This window comes from Semicossyphus pulcher, unplaced genomic scaffold (genome assembly GCF_022749685.1).
Source record: "Semicossyphus pulcher isolate SPU_LCO1_2020_fin unplaced genomic scaffold, fSemPul1.0.p SCAF_12, whole genome shotgun sequence".
In the NCBI taxonomy this organism is placed as follows: Eukaryota; Metazoa; Chordata; class Actinopteri; order Labriformes; family Labridae; genus Semicossyphus; species Semicossyphus pulcher.
The window spans coordinates 25655782-25674699 of NW_027211626.1; the positions used below are offsets into that span (position 1 = coordinate 25655782).

Genomic DNA, 18918 nt, shown 5'->3' on the forward strand with positions numbered 1-18918 from the left:
AACCTGCACTGTGCACACGGCTACAGCATCCCGGTACAGTGTGAAGAGAGAATCAGTGATGACGTGAGGGAAACAACCTGAGCGTGTGAGGACAACCAGAACCTTATCTGGATCTAACTGGCTGCACCCGGTGGACATCATTCATTTTTTACTGTTGCAGAACTTTTCCAAGAGATGTGATCTGTTGACTTGATGCACGACTGAGGACAGTGTTTTAAAAATGGTCCCTGCTCACAACTCCATTACTATTAGAGCAAAGTTTTAAAAAATGAAGGAGGGGAAATGTTCACTGTGAAAAATAAAGACTCTGGATGTTTGCATTCAATCAGTCAAATCTGAACAGCACCTTGAGAGACAGTAGAAAATTAGCATCCGCTATCGATAAACTAGTGGACGATCTGTCTCTACTCCTCGTGTACGTGCTCACACCTGTTCTGCAGGTAACAGAGAGAGACGTCCTCCAGGTCGTCCCTCCTATTGCCGTTCTGATTGAGCTTCAGCCTCTCATACGGACCTTCTTCTGCAGCTGGTTGGTGCCGATGTTAGTCTTCACTCTGAGTGTTAAAACCTTTAGAACAGGTGAGCCTTCACATGCGGCTCACCTGTTGTGAGAGTGGACACAGGTGTACTGTCACTCTGTGGGAGATGAATCAGTTCAAATGTAGACATGCTGCAGGAACACAGGCTGCAGCTTTTCCTTATTTGTACTATAAATGTGTGTATTGTGTTAAAAGGTATTTTAAAATCATTTATTATTTGAAATGACATTTTAAAAATGATACTTCTTCCCTTAAAATATTGTGTTTGTTTCGTATCGTGTGTTGAGCGCAAGTTAAAGAAAACGCTAATAAAGGAAAACATAAAAAACATAATTTACTGTTTTCATTTCTCACTGCAGCGGAGGCAGATCATGTGTTTTTGTTCTGTGGGTTCCTTCAGTTGTTTGCTTTTTAGACTGTAAACTTATTGATACTAGGGCTGGGCAATATGGCCAAAACCCGTATCACGTTATAGGATTTTTCATATCTCAATAACAAAACATATCACGATGTATCATGTTTTCTGGTAATTTAACAAATAATTAATAACCACATGGTAAAGCCTATTTTTGGATAATCCTGTGGAGTAAAGTTTCCGTTTTCGAGTCCTTTTCTGCTCGTTAATTTCCATGTTAATAAACGGAGCCTCCCTCTGTGGTTCGCTCCAGGTTCACTCCCAAGTGCGAGGTTAAGAACGTAAAGCGTTGTCAAAATGCCGTAAAAATTGCCGTAAAGCAGTTTAGCTGCTGGTTTTGTGACATCACGATAGAGACAATATAGGAAAACACACACGGTAGACATTTTCATATCGTTTTATCGATATATGTATATTGTCATATTGCCCAGCCCTAGATGATACTGTATGAGTCATTTCATTGTTATAAATACAAGACGTAAAGTCCACCCGCAACTTTTTTATGTGAAATTAAATAACATATTAAAACTCTTATTTTTAAAACGTAACAAATCTCAATCTCAATATTTAATTTATTTATTCTTTAACTTATTTAAAGTCATATTATCATTTCCTTTGTAAACTTTAATATTGTGCACGACAGAAAGTTAAACGACAAATTAAAACTCTAATTTGGATTAAAACTGAAATTAAATCCGTTTAAAGGTCGTAGATTTTGTTTCCTGAGCTTTAAAGTGAACAGCTAATCAGAGCGTTCTGCATAACACATACATATATTTTAACTCTTCTGGTATAAATAAGAAAATTATAATATTGAGGTGCTTGCATGTTCTCACTGGGCATTAGTATTTATCAGACATTACTTACCCTTTGAATTTTTCATGTGGCTTCATTCACATGCAGGACGAGCAGCTACGGTGGCTCTCGAGGTTCAAGCTGCCGGCCCCTTTGCCCTTTAGAGGCTAATGTGTCCCTCTGGACTAAATAAACACTTATTATTATCACTCCTGTTGCTGCTGCTGTTCTTATAACTACTGAGGAAGACTGAAAGATCCTGTTCAACATCTTTACAGTCTGCATTATTTTCTGTTGACGATTAAGCTTCAAATTTTACATTAATTGGCTCAGACCCTCGTAATGTCAGCCTAAAGGCCTTTGCTCACCAAGTCCATATTTTTCGTCCAAAATTGTCGCACGTTAACAAATAAATCCGACCTTATGTCAATCACGTTTACACACCGAATCTGAAAATTTTGTCCGTCTTTCAAGTTTTCGGAACAAGTTTGATTTTCGGCGTTTTTTCACATCCCTCAAAAGCCTTTAGAGAGTTTGACCACTCAGAGCCACCGTACATGCAAACGTTTAAAACGGCATCTGATCAGCTCATTCATTTCGTCTAACAGCACAAAGCACTTCAGTTCCTTACGCTGTCGAACAGCGCCAATGCATGGGCATGGAAGATGTCTGTTTGAATGTGGCTCATAGGTTCAATACGGTTTAGTGGAAGTTCAATACATTGACCTTTAAATTATATCTAAACAGAAATCAAATAACAGAATAAATTAGATATGAGAGCACAACAAGATTTCATGCTTTAAAATGCAAAATATACAATAATTAACTTCTTGATATCATATTATATTCATATATATTTCTGCTGTTTCTCTGAGCTCTGCTGCTGCTCTTTATTAGAACTGAACATTTGATTGTATATTTCTATTTTCAGCTTCCTAATGATCGCAGTGTGGAGAGTAAAACCAATCAGACAACTCACCGTCAGTCATTGACAGCAGCCCGACTTATCTGAACCCCCCAGGAGCCGGTCAGCGCGGTGAAATGATGACTTTAAACAGGATTTATTCATATATGCATTGAGCATATCAGTAATACAGAGCATTAGACCAGTTTAGTTTGGAGCAGAGAGGAGTCTCAGTTTGGAGGCGGCACGTTTGGCGACTTATTAGCATATGAATAAAGAGATTTTCACCAGGCTGAGATCGGGTGAGATGGAAGGTTCCGGGTCTTTCTCTCCACTGAGGCAGCGACGGAGTGACCGGACCTCTGCGAGCTGTGACGGACGCTGAACTGAAGATAATTAATTCTGTAACATTATCTCCCAAATGCTAATGATCAGCATGAGCCAGCCTGCGATTATAATGCCAGCGAGGTTTTCTTTGTTAAATTGTAATTTCAGAACACCTGCTTTTCACAGTGCCTTTTCATTTTTGTCACCATGAAAGGTCATTTTGTTTTCGACAAGCGAGTTGGAAGCTGACGTCGGAGGATGGAGCCAAATTTCTGCCCCGGCTGGATGGATGAGCATCTGGGGTGAAAACCGGCTGACAAATTGGCACAGGCGACAGGTGTCTCTGTATTTTACTTTACAGAAAATAACTCAACAGAAAACCTCTAAAAACTTGCTTTGCTGAGTTTACAGCGCTTCCTTAAATCGGCCAAAATAACATTGTTTAATCACGCTCATGGACACAACTATGATTTTTTCTGAGGTCAGTCAGCACAACGTTTAAACCAATATCTTTCAATTGGAACTATATTTATATGTCTGCATCAGGAAAGTCTTTTTGACCACATTTAAAGGGATAGTTCGGGTTTTTTGAAGAGTCATTATCAGTAGAGAGTCTACGACAGGGCCACTAGACACACATACTGTGTAAGTCCTAGAGATAAAAAACATTTCAGTTTTTTGCAATTCATTTTTTGAATATTTCCCGTGCCTCACATTGATGTTATTTTTATATTAAGGACTTTTTAAAGTGGCTGAAATACACGTTTCTCCTGACCCCGTCTACAGCACAACATAGCTTTGCTTCTGTGTCAGTACTCCAGCCGGCTTCATAACAGGAGCCGTGCTGACTGTTATCTACTGTATATAGAACGCTTACTATTGATAAGGACCTCATACAACCCAACTTCAAACAAACCGAACAACCCCTTTAATGGTTGCGATATGGATGACGTATGCCTTCAGGGCTTTCTGCACCTGCTGCTTATGTCCTGTGAAACCAGTGGTCGGCTAAGACGTATTCTTTCATCCTTTATCCTTATCCTCCTTCTGTTCTTGTGTTGCCTAAAAAGAACCAAAACCATTCACTCTGTTTATGTTTAGGCACCACAACTACTAAAAGAAAATGTAGGTTCAGTCACAGCGTGGTGAAAGTTCGGTCATTATTTATTTATTAAAAACAATTCAACTTTAACTTTCGGTCTCTGCAGGAACTCAAAGGTCTCTGTGGGAGGTTTAGTAGTGACAGATTCTTTGACCCATCCATCAAAGTCGACCGTGGAGCTGCTGCAGCCGTAGCTCAGTAGCTAAAATCACTAATCTGGTCAAATAATAGCATGACAGCGATTTCCATGCACCTCACAGGTAAAACATGAAACTCCTGTAGGCTGACAGATGATGATCTGGTGAAAGAGTAATCCTCAGAGCTCACAGCTGGGCCTGTTAATGAAGAAACACGTCCACTAGTGCCGCTCTGCTGCTCACTGTTTTTAATAGTTTGTGGACAACAATGGAGCTCTATGGCACAGAGGAAGAATCAGTAACACACACAATACTTGTCGGGAGATAAATTCATAATTGGTTTTGGCCTTTTCATGGGGACAGAAATAAAAACATTATTATCAGTATCATTGTGCTGCTTTCACTTGTTTCAGCAGGAATGAACCCACACCAGTGTTTAAGCAGCTGTGTTTACATACACTGTGTGAGTACAACTCGCTGTTACGGTCCAGGTAACACTGAATCCAGCGCTGCAGCTGTCGGGCGGCTTTACTCCCATTCAGCCGGGAACTTGAATGGTTTAGCGGTTAATGAGCAAATACAATTAAAGAGGGAAAAAGGCCGTTCATGCGGTCGGTGAGCAGAGTTTATACTTGGCTCCAGATTCAGCGAGGAGGACGACAGCTCTGCACGGCCCGCGGTTAGACGCTGTCACAATGCTGGCTGTAATCTCTGACCACCAGCTGTTTATCTCTGCTAAAGAGACATTTTCAGACGTGGGCAGAGTAAACGTGAAGGCGGGGACGATCGATTCCTCTGTGGAGAGTCAGAAGTCATTTGATGTGGAGGAACTCAAAGGAGCGCTACAGATGAGAGCACCTGTCTGTCTCTGCAGCCACTGAAAAGCCTCCTTTGCATCCGATTCTCACTTGTAATAGTTTTGCGCTCTGGAGCATGAAACTGACTGTTTTTCTGCAGCACAATCATTATTTAATCAGTGCTAAGAAAGGAGAACGGCACTAATAATAACCAGGAGCTTTGGTGGCTGTTTCCTGGAGTTAATCTCTGCAGGGTCAGCCAGGGGCGCCTGGCAGCCGCAGAAACACGTTCCCGCAATTGAACAACACATTAAAACATCCACCGTTCTAAATAAAGCCACCGCAGCTATCCAGCCATATGTTCTGAAAACTTTTGAGGATCCCTAATGAGGCAAAGTGAGCAGCAATTACACAATAACAATGGTGATGGGAGCAGCTCCTTGTAAACTCTGGTTTGAAAGCAACAATAATTCATTAATAATTCAGCATTTCATATTTAACGAACCATTAGAGACTGCATGAGTGTACACATCCGACTGAAAGGGTGAAGATCATTCAAAGAGCGCTGCAAGAGAGGGAGCATCGTTACAGATTAAAAGTATATAAAGACGTGATTTAAAGCAAAGATGATTTATGGATTTTTAAACCTCCAATCTAAGTTTCACATATTTTAGGGTCTAAATGCCTAACAAGTATAAAAAGTGTTTGAATGTCTCGAGTAGATGTGTTCATGCTGCAGCAGTGAAACAGGCTGTAATGGCTGCAACATAATCCTTGATGGGTCAAAGGTCGTCCACTAAAAGTTCTTGTTGTTTCCACTGACAGGCTCAGATTGTTATTCTAAGTGTGTGACAACATTACAGAAAGGATCCCTACAGAGATAGACCTTTTTGTTACAGAGGGAGATGATTGTTTTAACCACAAACAGACGTTACATCGCTCTCTGCAAACACACCAGACTGCATTCATAAAAAGAGTGATTTTAGCTCACAGGACACAGGAGCTGCTGTAAATTCCTTGTTATGAAGCACTAATCTTCCTCAGTTTACAGGATAAATCCTCTGAGTCCTTCAGTATCTCCTCCTCTGATTCGTCCCCTGCAGAGCATTAAACTTATTATAAATTCTACCGAGATGCTCTGACTAGATCTTACTTTTTACACAGCTGCTGGACGGGTAGATGAAGTTAATTTGGGAGGTCACTGAATAATGATTCAGCAGGGCAGCGGAAAATTCACAATACAATGAAATTATTCATCATCTTGTAGAAATAATTCAGCTCAGTCGGGGTAAGAGAGATTGTTTCTGACAGTGACAGAAGAATACCAATTCTTTAGTTTACACTAATTAAACCCAGGAGCTGCTTTCTCCCACTTTCATTAAAACACAAAAATAAGTTCAGTGGTTTAAAGCACCCTGAATAGCCTTTTATTAACTGGCAGCTACCGAGTCATTTGAGTGTTAGACTTCCAGACTTATTAAAGGAGAGGTGTGGTGGATAATATCAGAGCAGAGAGAGACTGACGGGTCTGTTGGCAACCGCCTCAAACTACGCTCAGAATAGAGAACCAGGAAGATGATTACTATCCTTTAATAATGTGATTCATCCATCACTGAGGAGATATTAAATCCTGCATACCACTGCACTTTCACTAAGACTTTAACTATATATGTTTAATATATATATTAGACATTCATCTCAGTTAGGCAGAAGAGCTGAGGATGTAACCAGTGGTGGATGGGTTATTCATCAAAACGACTGTAAACATACTACATGTAAAATAAAAGTGAATATCTAAATGTGTTAAAAGTATGGTAAAGTAAGAAAAAGTGGTGCCTGGGACGTTCACGTTTACATCCTGTCAGTTGCATTCTGGGTGATTTTAAAGACGGTTCAACAAAAAAGACGGACAAACTTTTAACAGCATGTTAAAGCCCTCATCAATGCGTCAAGCTCCAAACACATTGGATACTACACTTCCCATGATGCAACTCAATGAAGTCTTTCGTTAAACCCACTAACTGTTCACCTCTAAGACCAAACAGAGGCTAGCTTCTGCTTTGAGATCAACCAAGAGATCATTTGTGTTCATGTACGATGGTTAGACACAACCTGAGAATATTCGTCTGTCAGATACGTCAGAAAACTAAACTCCATCCTGTCTGTGATCATGACATCACCTGTCCTCTCACACAGCTGGGTTAACCTCTTCCTCCTGAGCTGTGTCTGCATGAACTCTCCTGCTGCTTCCAGCTCCTTGAGGCTGACCAGTGCCCAGTGTGATGAGCTGTAAGCTCGGATCAGTACCAGGATTTCTCTGATGGCGTTCTGTTTCAGCTGTGGAGCGCCTGTCCATCTGTCTCTGCTGAGTGACAACAAACAGGCTGAAAGGATGCTGACATAACCACATCACGATGCAGATTTATAAGGTCTGAATTCATGCTTGGTCAGGTCTGCAAGACAAAAACACGACTTTTAAAATGACTGTTTTTGGTTTGACCATTTCTGATGCAAACTCATCTTTGCGTTGACATTGTGCAGTATAAAACATTTGCTTCACCTTTGGTCTGAAGACAACGGTTATGACATCAAAAGGCTGACACAAGGTCTTAAACAGACTCTTTTAGCACTCAGGTGGTCAGTTGGCATCATATATCTAGCTTCCACACTTCTACACTGACCTGAAGTCGCTCTGTGTCCTCGCATGCCCGGTCTCTGCAGGTGAATCCTAACAAATAAGAACCCAAATCCTCTCTGCTCTTAATCTTTCATACCTGCACCCCAGACCCTGGAAGTCTTCTCAGACCTCCTGCTTAATCTTAATGCTGAATTGTTCTGCGCTCCTCGAGCACAAAATATTTATTAGCTGAACATATCGCTGGGCTCTTTCATGTGGCTCTTCAAAGCGTACTGTCACTGTTAAGCCTCGGCACGGTGGCTGCATGTTGTTTACCTTTACAATCCACTCTCTTCCTCACCCCTCATCCCCCCCCACACCGCTCTGCTATAGATAGCAGTCCTATCAATTGTTGTCAGAGGGTCTAAAGCTCCCGAGACAACACAGCATGCAGGGAGGAGAAACAGGCCCGGTGTTAAATTTAGTGGACTCGGAGAGGAGGCTGCAGACTTTCTGTTTTCTAGGTCAGGTGAGAGCCAAGTCGGCCAGAAGCCTCTGACTGAGACACATGGGGAGGCACGAGCAGAGACAGGGCCACAGCCTGAGGGGGGGAGGAGGGGGAAAGAAGCTCGAGTCTCTCCTCTTAAGAAATTTACTGCACATTAACATCCTTCAATCCCTCAGATCAGCTCTCGGTGTGCGTGTTGTCAGAGACTTGTAGCGGAGGATAGCCTGAAAATACTCGCTCACACACACACACACACACACACACACACACACACACACACACACACACACTCTCTCCAAAGCTGCAGAGAGCTGTGAGAGAGGCATGCGAGGCAAATATACTTTCAGGGTCTGATGAACATGTCATCCAGGGAGAAGAAGGAATAATTTGCTCTTTCGTTTGGTTCATTCCGCTGGAAGTGTCCTGCTCCTCAGCGGCTGCTGTCAGCCTGCAGGAGTCAAACTCGGCCGTACACTCACACAGCTCCAGGATGTATTATAACAGCAGGCATGACCATTAATAAGCACAGTCATGGATCTGTGAGACAGAGCGACATGAAGCTTTGTAGTGAGTACAGAGAATCGGGAGGTGTTTCCTTTACAAGTGTGAAAATCATCCAGCATGGATTAAATTACATTACACACAATTCAAGCACATCAAAACCTCACAAAGACGTTCAGACACACGATCCTCTGACGGCCGCAGAGTGTTTCCATCTTTGAAGCAGCTTAACTTACTGGATATTATACAGGGTTTGGTGTCACAAAGGGAAAAGCCATAACAAGCTCCATGTTTACACTCGTTTTCTCCCAGTTCTAATGCCTTAACTCAGGGTTGAAGATATTTGGAATAGAGGGAGGAGCTATGAAGGAGCGAGGGGTTAGGAAACGTTAGTTGAACAAAGTTATATAGTCCATGTGTCAGGATGATGTGGGATGGGACGCAACTGCGGATCAGGGGTGTCTTAAAGTTATCCCAGAGGCATAACCACAAGATCGCAAGCGACTAAATGGGAGAGGGGAAAAACCACAATGATGGCAAGCTAAGGACAAACTAATCCATGGCTGCCAAGCAGCTGACAAGACGGGAACATTTCAGGGTGACCAGGGAAACACCTCTAACCTGAGCACAGCGGCTGCCTTCAAGCAAACATAAAAGGCTGGGGTAGAAAAGACCTACCCAGCACAAACAAACAACTTGAGAAAACAAGACATGGTAGCAATTCACAGAGAATGGGAAATCACTCGAGACAACCTCTCACTACCTCTGATGGTGAGATAATGAGTCAGCACAGAGCACTGGAACCCAAGGATATTTGTAGACTTCCCACACCTGGCGTCAATCAGGGGCAATCAGACACACACACACACCTTACCCTGCACTGAGCTGATGACCTCACCAAACTCAGTGAGTGGCAAGTGTGAGTGCCCCTCACACTATGTCCAATGTCCAATTAGATTATTAATGAGCTAACAAGCAGGTATGTGAGCACAGTCACAGATAGCTGCTAATCAGTGCTAACATATAAATAAAATAATGAGTGTAAAAACACTGTGTCAGACGTGTTGGACGGTCTGTTAATCCAATAAAGCGCACACACAAATTATCTGTCTGATATTTACATGAACAAATCTCCAAAAGGCTCCAACAGCACCGACACGGCCCAGAGGTTACGTTCAGTGACTGAATTAGCTGAGGGGACACCTAGCAGACAGCTAGCAGCTCCCACCTGTCACTCAAAGACGCCACGCCCCTAATGATGCGTCACCTGTTTTTTTGTACCAGGCTGTAAACATGTTTATTTCTGCTGTAAAGTTTAACATGGGGCTCTATGGGGACTGACTCACTGCTGGAGACAGCCTCAAGTGGACATCAGAGGAACTGCAGCTTCTGGCACTTTTGCAGTGGCTTCATTTGTCAGCCCTGGATATCCAAACCTGACTTTGAACTGGAACTGGCTGTTATGAAACAAGTTTTCTCCTTAAGAAAAATACACGATTCAAATAATACAAAATCACAAATCGTCCTCTGGGAAAAAACATAAATGGGAGAAAATTGTTCTTTAAGCTCACATGCTTTAGCAGGCCTGCCTCTAGTATATGTGCTTACATCAATTTATATAAAACACATACAGAGGCTTTGAAGTGACTCGTGTGTGAAGGTGGGGAGATATAAGGACTGCTTAATGAGGATTACATGCATCACAGACTGTAAAGACACAAAGTGCCTGAAGGAGTATCTCATGTATATTCTCTTTAGGCTCACTGAGGGTGTTAGAGGTGTCACTGCATGTTTCATTAAGATATTATAAATATTCATGCATTTGGAGGCTGTTATTGGATATCTGTTCCATATCATCTTATGGAATAACCTGCAGTTTAAAGCATGATAGAAATCAGAGGGGGATAAAAATGACTGTTACATTGATTGACATCAGCCTGTTACCTTGAGTCTTGTTAACTGCAGAGATTTGACAACTTGGTATTTTAGTTCACGTGTCTGACAGCTTCCACTCGATTCTGTGTGAAGGTTTCAGAGCTCTCTGTTAAAGGAAACGTCACTCTCTGCACCGTTAAACCAACAGTATGAGCACTTTAGCTTTCACTATTGATCCACTGAGCCAACCCCCCTTTTTATCCTTTAAAAGCTTTCAGTTTTCACACAGTCACAATGCAGTTTACAATGATAAATTCTAATTTATTTTTTTAATCAGGTCCAGACAGAAGTAGACAAATGCAGGCTTCTAATTATCCAACTTGCAGATTTTGGCAGCTGAAACTAGCTAGGTAACTAAGTTAACATTAGCTTAATGAGCTGGTTTTTAATGTTTCATACTGATTCTTATTAAATGAGAACCCTGTAAAAACATCTTCAATTCGTACCTAATGAAATCATGATAAAAGACTACGGCTAAAGCTTCATGCCCAGGCTGAAAGATACGGTCAGACTGTCTTTCGTTCTATTCTTTTTTTGCTGCAAACTTCTTTATAGTAATAGTATGCTTCTCTTCCAAAGTTATAATTTAAAAAAGCTTTAATGATGCCAATGTTTTTGGCAAATAATGCTAATGTTATGTAAAGTTGGCTAAGGTTGCTGGATATTAAACCTAACAAAAGCCAATAGTGCGCAGAACGGGCCTGCTAACGTTAGCCAAAACCCAGATAGCATCCAGGTCTTCTTACACACACAATACTACAGAGATCATATAGTGTGGGCATGCAAGAAGTCATGTAAGATAAAACCACAAGCTAATTTAGTTTTCTAATTTGATATGCTAACTCTTTGTCAAGTAATGCTATGCTACTATAAGCAGGTAGCTAATATGCTGGACATGTTATTGCAACAATCACAACTTCCATTAGAGAAGTACACTTTTCCTAAGTGTTGTCGCTAGCTAGCTACATATTTGAGCTACCTTACGCTCCCTGAGCTGAGAAATACATTCTTCATCTGTTAAAAAATAAAGCTGAGAAAACAACCCAGTGGGTGTGCTCAAAGTAATGTAAGATATAACTCCACACACTGATGTAGCTAGCTGAAATGATATGCTAACACAACAGGAACAGGAACTCCATGCTACTACAGGTAATAAGCTAATTAGCCAGACGTGATAGAAACAATCTCAGCTTACATTAAAAATATATACTTTTTAATCAATTACAAAATACTAGTTAGAGTATGACACAGTGTGCAAGAAGTAATGTAACATATAACAAGCTAATGAGAAATACATTTTTTAGGTTATGAAAGCTCCAACACCCTCCACACTCCAACGCTTTAGTTGGACGATGGCTGTTCAGGGAAAGTTGCTAACACAGTTTCACTCCTTTTAGTGAACCACTATTATGTTTATGACCGCTGGCCCGTTGCTTTAATTTACAGCTAAATATGATCAATTTGTAGTATCTTTAAAAGCTATAAATCAAATATCTTGAAGTCTCTGAAGTATCCTGACGTCCCGCCTGGAGCAGCTGCAGACACGATGAAAAGACATTTGAGTTCGGAGGTTGATGGAATTCTTATCTGCACTTTTAAAGCAAATGAGAAATGTTATCTGAAGTTATTTATCAGATTATAATCAGAAAATGTAACCTCCTCCTCATATGAATCTGGATGCTCTCACACTTTTGCAATGTATCCTCCACAGAGCCTCACAGATGTAAGAAATGTGGAGGTGGAACAAAACCCGTCTGTTTATAACACAGGCGGTGAATTAAATAATGGTACAGCGAATGTGAATGCTTACATTCTGTGTCACTCTCGGGGGAAGAATGGTTGGAATGATAAAGAATTTCAGCAAGAATTTAACCCTTAAAAGCTTCATGACACATCCTGCAAGTATGTGTGTGGTTGTGTTTATGTACAAGGACGAGCTTTGGCATGGTTGGACGATGACGAAAATAAGATGTGAAAGATTTCGAGGTCATGACAGCTTTCTGCCAATCTCATTTTCTGCCACGTATGTTATATTCTGTTGGCAGGAATGTTAATATTAATGCCCCAAAAGGCTCCATTTTGTCTGGATTCAAATTTTATTAACAAAAAAGAGACAGATGGTTAAATTTAACACAAAACAAATGAAAATGGGGCATTTCAGGATCTCTGAGCTCTCTGGAGGTTGTGTTCAAGCTGCTTTTTGAGTCCTGGAGCTATTTCATCCATATGGCCCCTTGTTTCTTTGAGTGGCTCTGCGGTGGAGCTTTGTACTCTGAAACCTATAGAGGTGTAGTGTAATGGAAGAGCACACATTTCTAGGCTAATAGGTTGCCGAGGGCTACACTGCGGCTGCTGCAAAACTGCACTCTGCAAAACCAACTCTCACATGAGCTCTTCACACCTGCAGCTGGAGGCAGAGCGGAGGGAGGACCAGGCTTCGGGTCTTTAGAGGCACGAGGACGCTCAGTGTGCTGCCTGGGAGCCCTGCAGAGCTGACGCGGAGAGAAAACGCTAACAAAGGCTTCATCATCTCCTGACCTTTCCTCTGACGCTGCTACCTTCCCTGACATGATGAGGGTGTCACAGCCGCGCTCGCTATCATCTCCTGCCCCACTTATTTCCAGCTCCTGTCTCTGCCTCCCTCACACTCGCGCCTAATGAGGGTTCACTCCCACTGAAGTGTGTGTGAGGATGTAGGAGCCACCAGCTGAGCTCCTGTTCTACCTCTGACCTCCCTTCACCCCTCCCTCTCTCTGTTTAGATGTTTACTGTCTGCGTGACCGCTGGCATTCAGGGGCTGTCACTAACCTGCTGTCAGTCACGCCTCCCCGGGCATCCCGATCGCTCCGTACAGGCCTTAATGAGCCCAACGGCGGAAACGACAGTCTCCTGTACAGCCGGAGCTGAAGATGGAGCGACAATAGGGGGCAATGGAGTGATGCTCATGGGGAAAAGAGAGAGAGAGCGACAGGGGAGCAGGCAATTACCTGACTCTGGTGGTGTATATAGCCATCCAGCCCGCTCGCAGGCATGTTACAAATGAGCTCAATCCTCCACTGCTGTAGAAATAATCACACCTGGCTACCATCACTCCTCACCCCCAACCAGTTGCAGGATGGATGCTCCAAAACATCAGAGGGAGAAGTAAATAGACTGTATCAATGATACATATTTCATTCGGAATAACACTTGCCGGTATCTTTAATGTCGAGCCCATAAAACAGCTTTGAATTAAATTGCGAGAGGAACAGACTGATGTATGAGAAGAGAGGGAGGGAGGGAGACGGGTGCCTGCACCGATATATCAAAGGAAGGAAACGGGGAGTGACTTTGTGTGAGAAAAGGGGAAATAAAGTGAGATTTATGCAAATAAAACCGTCTGCAAACGACAAAACTTTTGCTGTAATTTGTCTTTTCCGGACTGTTTTCATTTCTAAGACGTCATGCTTTGCAAGTTGGAAATAAAATCCATGCAGGTTTCTGTCACAACAAGACAAAGAGCTCCCATCGAGATGAGTCTGATAGAGGGGGTGATTATTATGTGATGGTAGCAGCACAGAGCAGCCAACACCCACCTGAGCTTCTGCAGTTAAAAGTAACTTTTTTCAGTTAAAGGTAAAACATCAACATCGTCAGCGTCATGCTACCAAAAGCGAGGAGTTTCCAGTAAAGTCTCTTCAGTCGTTTAGAACTGGTTTAGGTTTGCAGTGTCCGACCTTAAAGTTTTTTTTGCAGCTAAAAGCAGCAGCACTAATTTATTCCCTCACCTCGAAGAGACGTGCAGCAGACTGGAAGAAGTGTGGGGCACTGCGAGCTGCAGACAGCAGACGCCTGCTGTAAGAAGCTAACATCAGCAGCAAAAATTGAAAGATTGACAAAGTGAAAATTGGATGTGGTGTGAAAAAAGTGTTTAAAGGGATAGTTTGGATCTTTGGACACACATGACGTGATCCATCAGCTGTTTCTAAGATATGCTGGAATCAGTTACTTGTGAGACAACGTTTGTTGTCGCAGAGGAACGTACATGTCTACATGGTGATTTTCCTGGCTGTAGAAATAAAAAATAAAGAAAATTAAAAAATTCCACGGCGCAAATTTCATCGTTTTCCCGACACGTATCGTGCCCTTAGAGGTCCCGTTGGAGCCGTTGTTAAAGATAAATCTTCCTCATCACTTTCATAGTCCGACATGTTTACTTCAAAGATGACGCGAATCAGTCAGAATCAACGTGAAACATCTGGTGGGTCGGCTTACCTGAGAAGCCGGCCTGGAGGAGGCGTAGTGATACTGGAATGTTCAAGAGAGAAAATAGTGCCAAAAGAACGGCACAGTATATGAAATCCTAGGACGATGATTTTGTGTTGAAATGGATCACCATCGCCTGCGTGTTGTTTTTGTAGGGTGAAACTTTTTGGTTTCATGACCCTGGCGTCTCACTGGAACGACTTATTCTACGTTCTGAACCGGCCAGAACTCCGACCACGCCAATAGCTTTGCATCCACTACACTACTACTACATACTTTCATACAACTATGCGTTCAAAAATCCGAACAATCACTTTAAGTGATTCAGACCAAAAGCACAGCACATTTTGCATGCAATGCTGTTACACTCAAATTCAACCCAAACACATGAATTTGCACAAAGCAACACAAACTAATTTAGGTCACATGACTTTTCAACTCGAGCGAGAGATTTGCTCGATGCTGCGTCTTGAAGTTACAGCACAGAGATTCTCCTAATGTCCCGACATTGGATCAACAATGGTCAAACCAAACTCCATTAAAAAAAACAGTCATTTTAAAGTCTTGTTCTTGTCGCCTTGCAGACAGACCTGACACAGCATGTATTCAGACTCTTTAAAAACCTGCATCCTGATGTAGCGATTTCAGCATCCTTTCAGCCTGTTTACTAATCCGAGCTAACAGCTCATCAAACTGGGCACTGGTCAGCCTCACGTAGCTGGAAGCAGCAGGAGAGTTCAGGAGATTAACGCAGCTGTGTGAGACTACAGGTGATGTTATGAAGACAGGCATGATGGAGTTTGGTTTTTTTTCTGATGGATCTGGAAAGGCAAATATTCTGGGTTTGTGTTTAACCAACACAAACAAACACAAAATATCCTGTGGGAAACTCCGCACCAGTAACAAGAGGCAAAAGTCTGCTTGTTTTCTGTCTGAAACAAGAAAAGTCGTCACGCGAGTTTGCGAATCAAATAAATCTGTGTCTATTTACATCTTTGTACTGGCCGTGTTTGTAATCGCATTTGGTCTGAACACAGTTTAAGACATAGAGAAAGGCTATTGTTTACAAAATGAGAGCTAAAGGTTCAGTAGAGAAAGAAACCAACATTACGTCTGCATCTGTTTTAAAATGAGAGTTAGAGATGAAGAGCGGCAGCCATGTTTCCTCTGCTTCCTCTCTCAGCTCCATCCTTCCTCACGAGTCCCCGCTGTGCATGAACGAGCCCCGCAACACACATTCGCACTCTCACTTTCACTAATGCACATCGACACACAAACACACACACACACACACACACATTTTCATGGAGCACCTACACAGGCTGTGATATACTGATCATGTTTCAGCTACAGTGTGAGGAAAACACCCCTCTGTGTTTCACTCAAACTCACACCAACGTCTTTGTTCTTTAGTCTTTTATAATGCCTCACACGCAGAACTTTAGACTTATATAAACCATTAGAATGAAGAGAATCTGCATCATTTAGCTTATGGAAACCTAATTTATGTTTGTATTATATGTACTGTTTGTGGTCCGTAATCGGTAACATGGACACTGAAAGTGGACATACAGAGCAAGTTGTTTCTGTGCTCTTGCATAAAAGCAAACGCAGAGAGCGAGCTGACAATGCTAACAGCAAAGTGGTAATGACTGAATGTGTTAGACGAACCTTTAAGGAGACTTAACACTTATTTAAACACAGAAAAACATTGATTCTCCTGAGAGTCCGCCCTCTAAACAGTCCTTGGGAGACCGCTTCTTTGTGTCGTCTGACTCCGTTAGCTTTAGTCTGGTTTGTAGCTGCTAACTGGCTAACTAACCTGAGCCTTAAAAACAATGTGTTCTTCTATGTGTTTATATGCTTTCAACAAACCTGCAAGACTACATCACATGCATACATTACCCACAAGGCCACCGTCCCGAAAGGGGAAGGCTCAGCGGTATCACAGATAGACGCTAAGGCTGTTTGTTTGATCGAATCAAAGACCACATTTTTGCATTTTGCCTCCAGTTCGGTTTGTGTTCACACACAGCAGCTTTTATCAGCGGACCATACGTTTTGATGCGTGAGGAAACTGCTCTCTGATTGGTCAAAAAGAGAGAGAGAGAACACACTCCTCAATCACACTCAACACGATCGCAGACTTTAATGAGTTTTTGTTACTTTTAACCGACATTGATCCACAGATCGATCAGTTCAATCTCCTTCACTTTCAGTGTTCTTCTGCGTTTCCACAGCATTTGTTTGGTCGCCCATATTTCTGTTTCCTCGTCGCTCCCCCACGTCTGTCCTCTACTCATCTTGCTGCCTGGCTGCATGTCTGTCTTTGCCAGTGTCAGCACACGTTAACTACCCACAATGCACTGTGTTTGGTTCACTTCATGTATTTGGTTTGGATCGCTTTCTCACCTGCAGTGAACCAAACTCGAGACCCCCGTTCTTAGGCGGACCAGAGTTTGTTTGTTTGGTCCACATAACACCAAACCCTGAGATTACTTTCACACCATACTGAACTGACCGGACCAGGCTCGGACTGGCAAATGTCCAGGTGGGGGGGGGCAATTGTGGGTGAAAAAAAAACGACTTGAACACCAAACTCCAAAAACACACTGCAGTTCAGGCAGGATTACAGAGCTCCGGTCTCAACAGCAGACCAACTCTGCTGGAGTCGGACCCGGCAACCCTGGCTTCGCATCACATGATGTGATATGAAACTTTGTTTGATCATGAAGCCTGATGCTCCTCTAAAGCTCTGTGTTTATCAGTGAAATATATGAACTACAGAGCATACGGACATATGACTACATGACAGACAAAGTTTATACTTTAGCTGTGCGCAGAAATACGGACAGATCGCGACGTTATTGATTCAGATACAGAGCATCGAAACACACACAGGTCTGTGTCATATCTGCTGCTCGCCTAACATCTGTCTCCTCCCTGCACCCTGAGACAACAGACAAGGAGCAGCCCCTGGAAGGATGGTGAGGCTTTAATTCTGCGCTTGATCAATAAAAACATGGCCGACTATAAGACTCCTGTCGTCGAGTATTGTTTGGTCGACTGTTAGGGAGCAGCCGTACTATGATGTCATCTTCATTTAGTGCAAAAATCTGAAATGAATTCAAATTGAATCGAAAAATATGACGTATTAAGTTTTTGTTTCGTACTGAAACTACAACTACAGCAGCTCAGGCCTGTGTGTGTGTGTGCACGTGTGTGTGTGTGTGTGTGTGTGTGCATGTGTGTGTGTGTGCACGTGTGTGTGTGTGTTCAGTGGGAAGCTAAAGACTCATGCTGTTAGGTATTCAGAAACAGCAGGAGCACAGAGTGAGGCCACAGACAGGACGACTTTCAGCAAGGACAAACTTTATCTGGACGTCTGCGAGCATCTGTCTGACTGTGGAAGTGTTTGTCTCTGTGTGTGTGTGTGTGTGTGTGTGTGTGTGTGTGTGTGTGTGTGCGTGCGCGTTGTCTCCATAAAAGTGTGTGTGAACATGACTGTGTTACAGATATTGCATAACTGGAGGCTCTCAGACGGCGTTTGTTTCAGCTGTTGTTTGCTTTTCTCGTCTGATGCAGAAAGAAACAGCAGCTTATTTTAAAGTTCTTATATATGAAAGAAAAACATGAATGAAGATTTATTTACATGTGGTACTATTTAAAAAGAAAACCTGGAGTGTGTGTAAATAATTATGCCGATGCTTTGGGTGGCCCTGCCTCAGTCTGAAGTCAGACCTGTTTGCTGTGTTTCCCGGCTCGCTGCAGCTTCCCTTCAGCATCATCAGGGAAGTGACAGCAGCTTCAAGGAACAAAGCTATGAGTAAAGATTAACATAAATTCACATGGTAATGTATTCAGCATTGGGATATGACTTTCCATGAAACAGGGGGGCTGTGTTTCTGAAAGAACCATTTGAGGAGCAAAGCAGAGAGAATTTGCAAACTTGTGCAGAGACACGAGTTTAATGAACAAATATTAGCGGCGATGTTTGGGATTCAAAACGAAGATAAACTATTCTCATCTCTGGAGCCCAATTTTGTATCAACACACGCACACACACACACACACACACGCACACACACACACACAC

General features: G+C 42.5%; 1 protein-coding gene across 1 annotated transcript in view; it reads right to left on the bottom strand.

Moving 5' to 3' along the window:
* LOC138588617 (serine/threonine-protein kinase 32C-like) overlaps positions 1–18918 on the bottom strand; it is a 91298-nt gene that overhangs the window by 37858 nt on the left and 34522 nt on the right. The gene's annotated exons all lie outside the window — the stretch shown is intronic.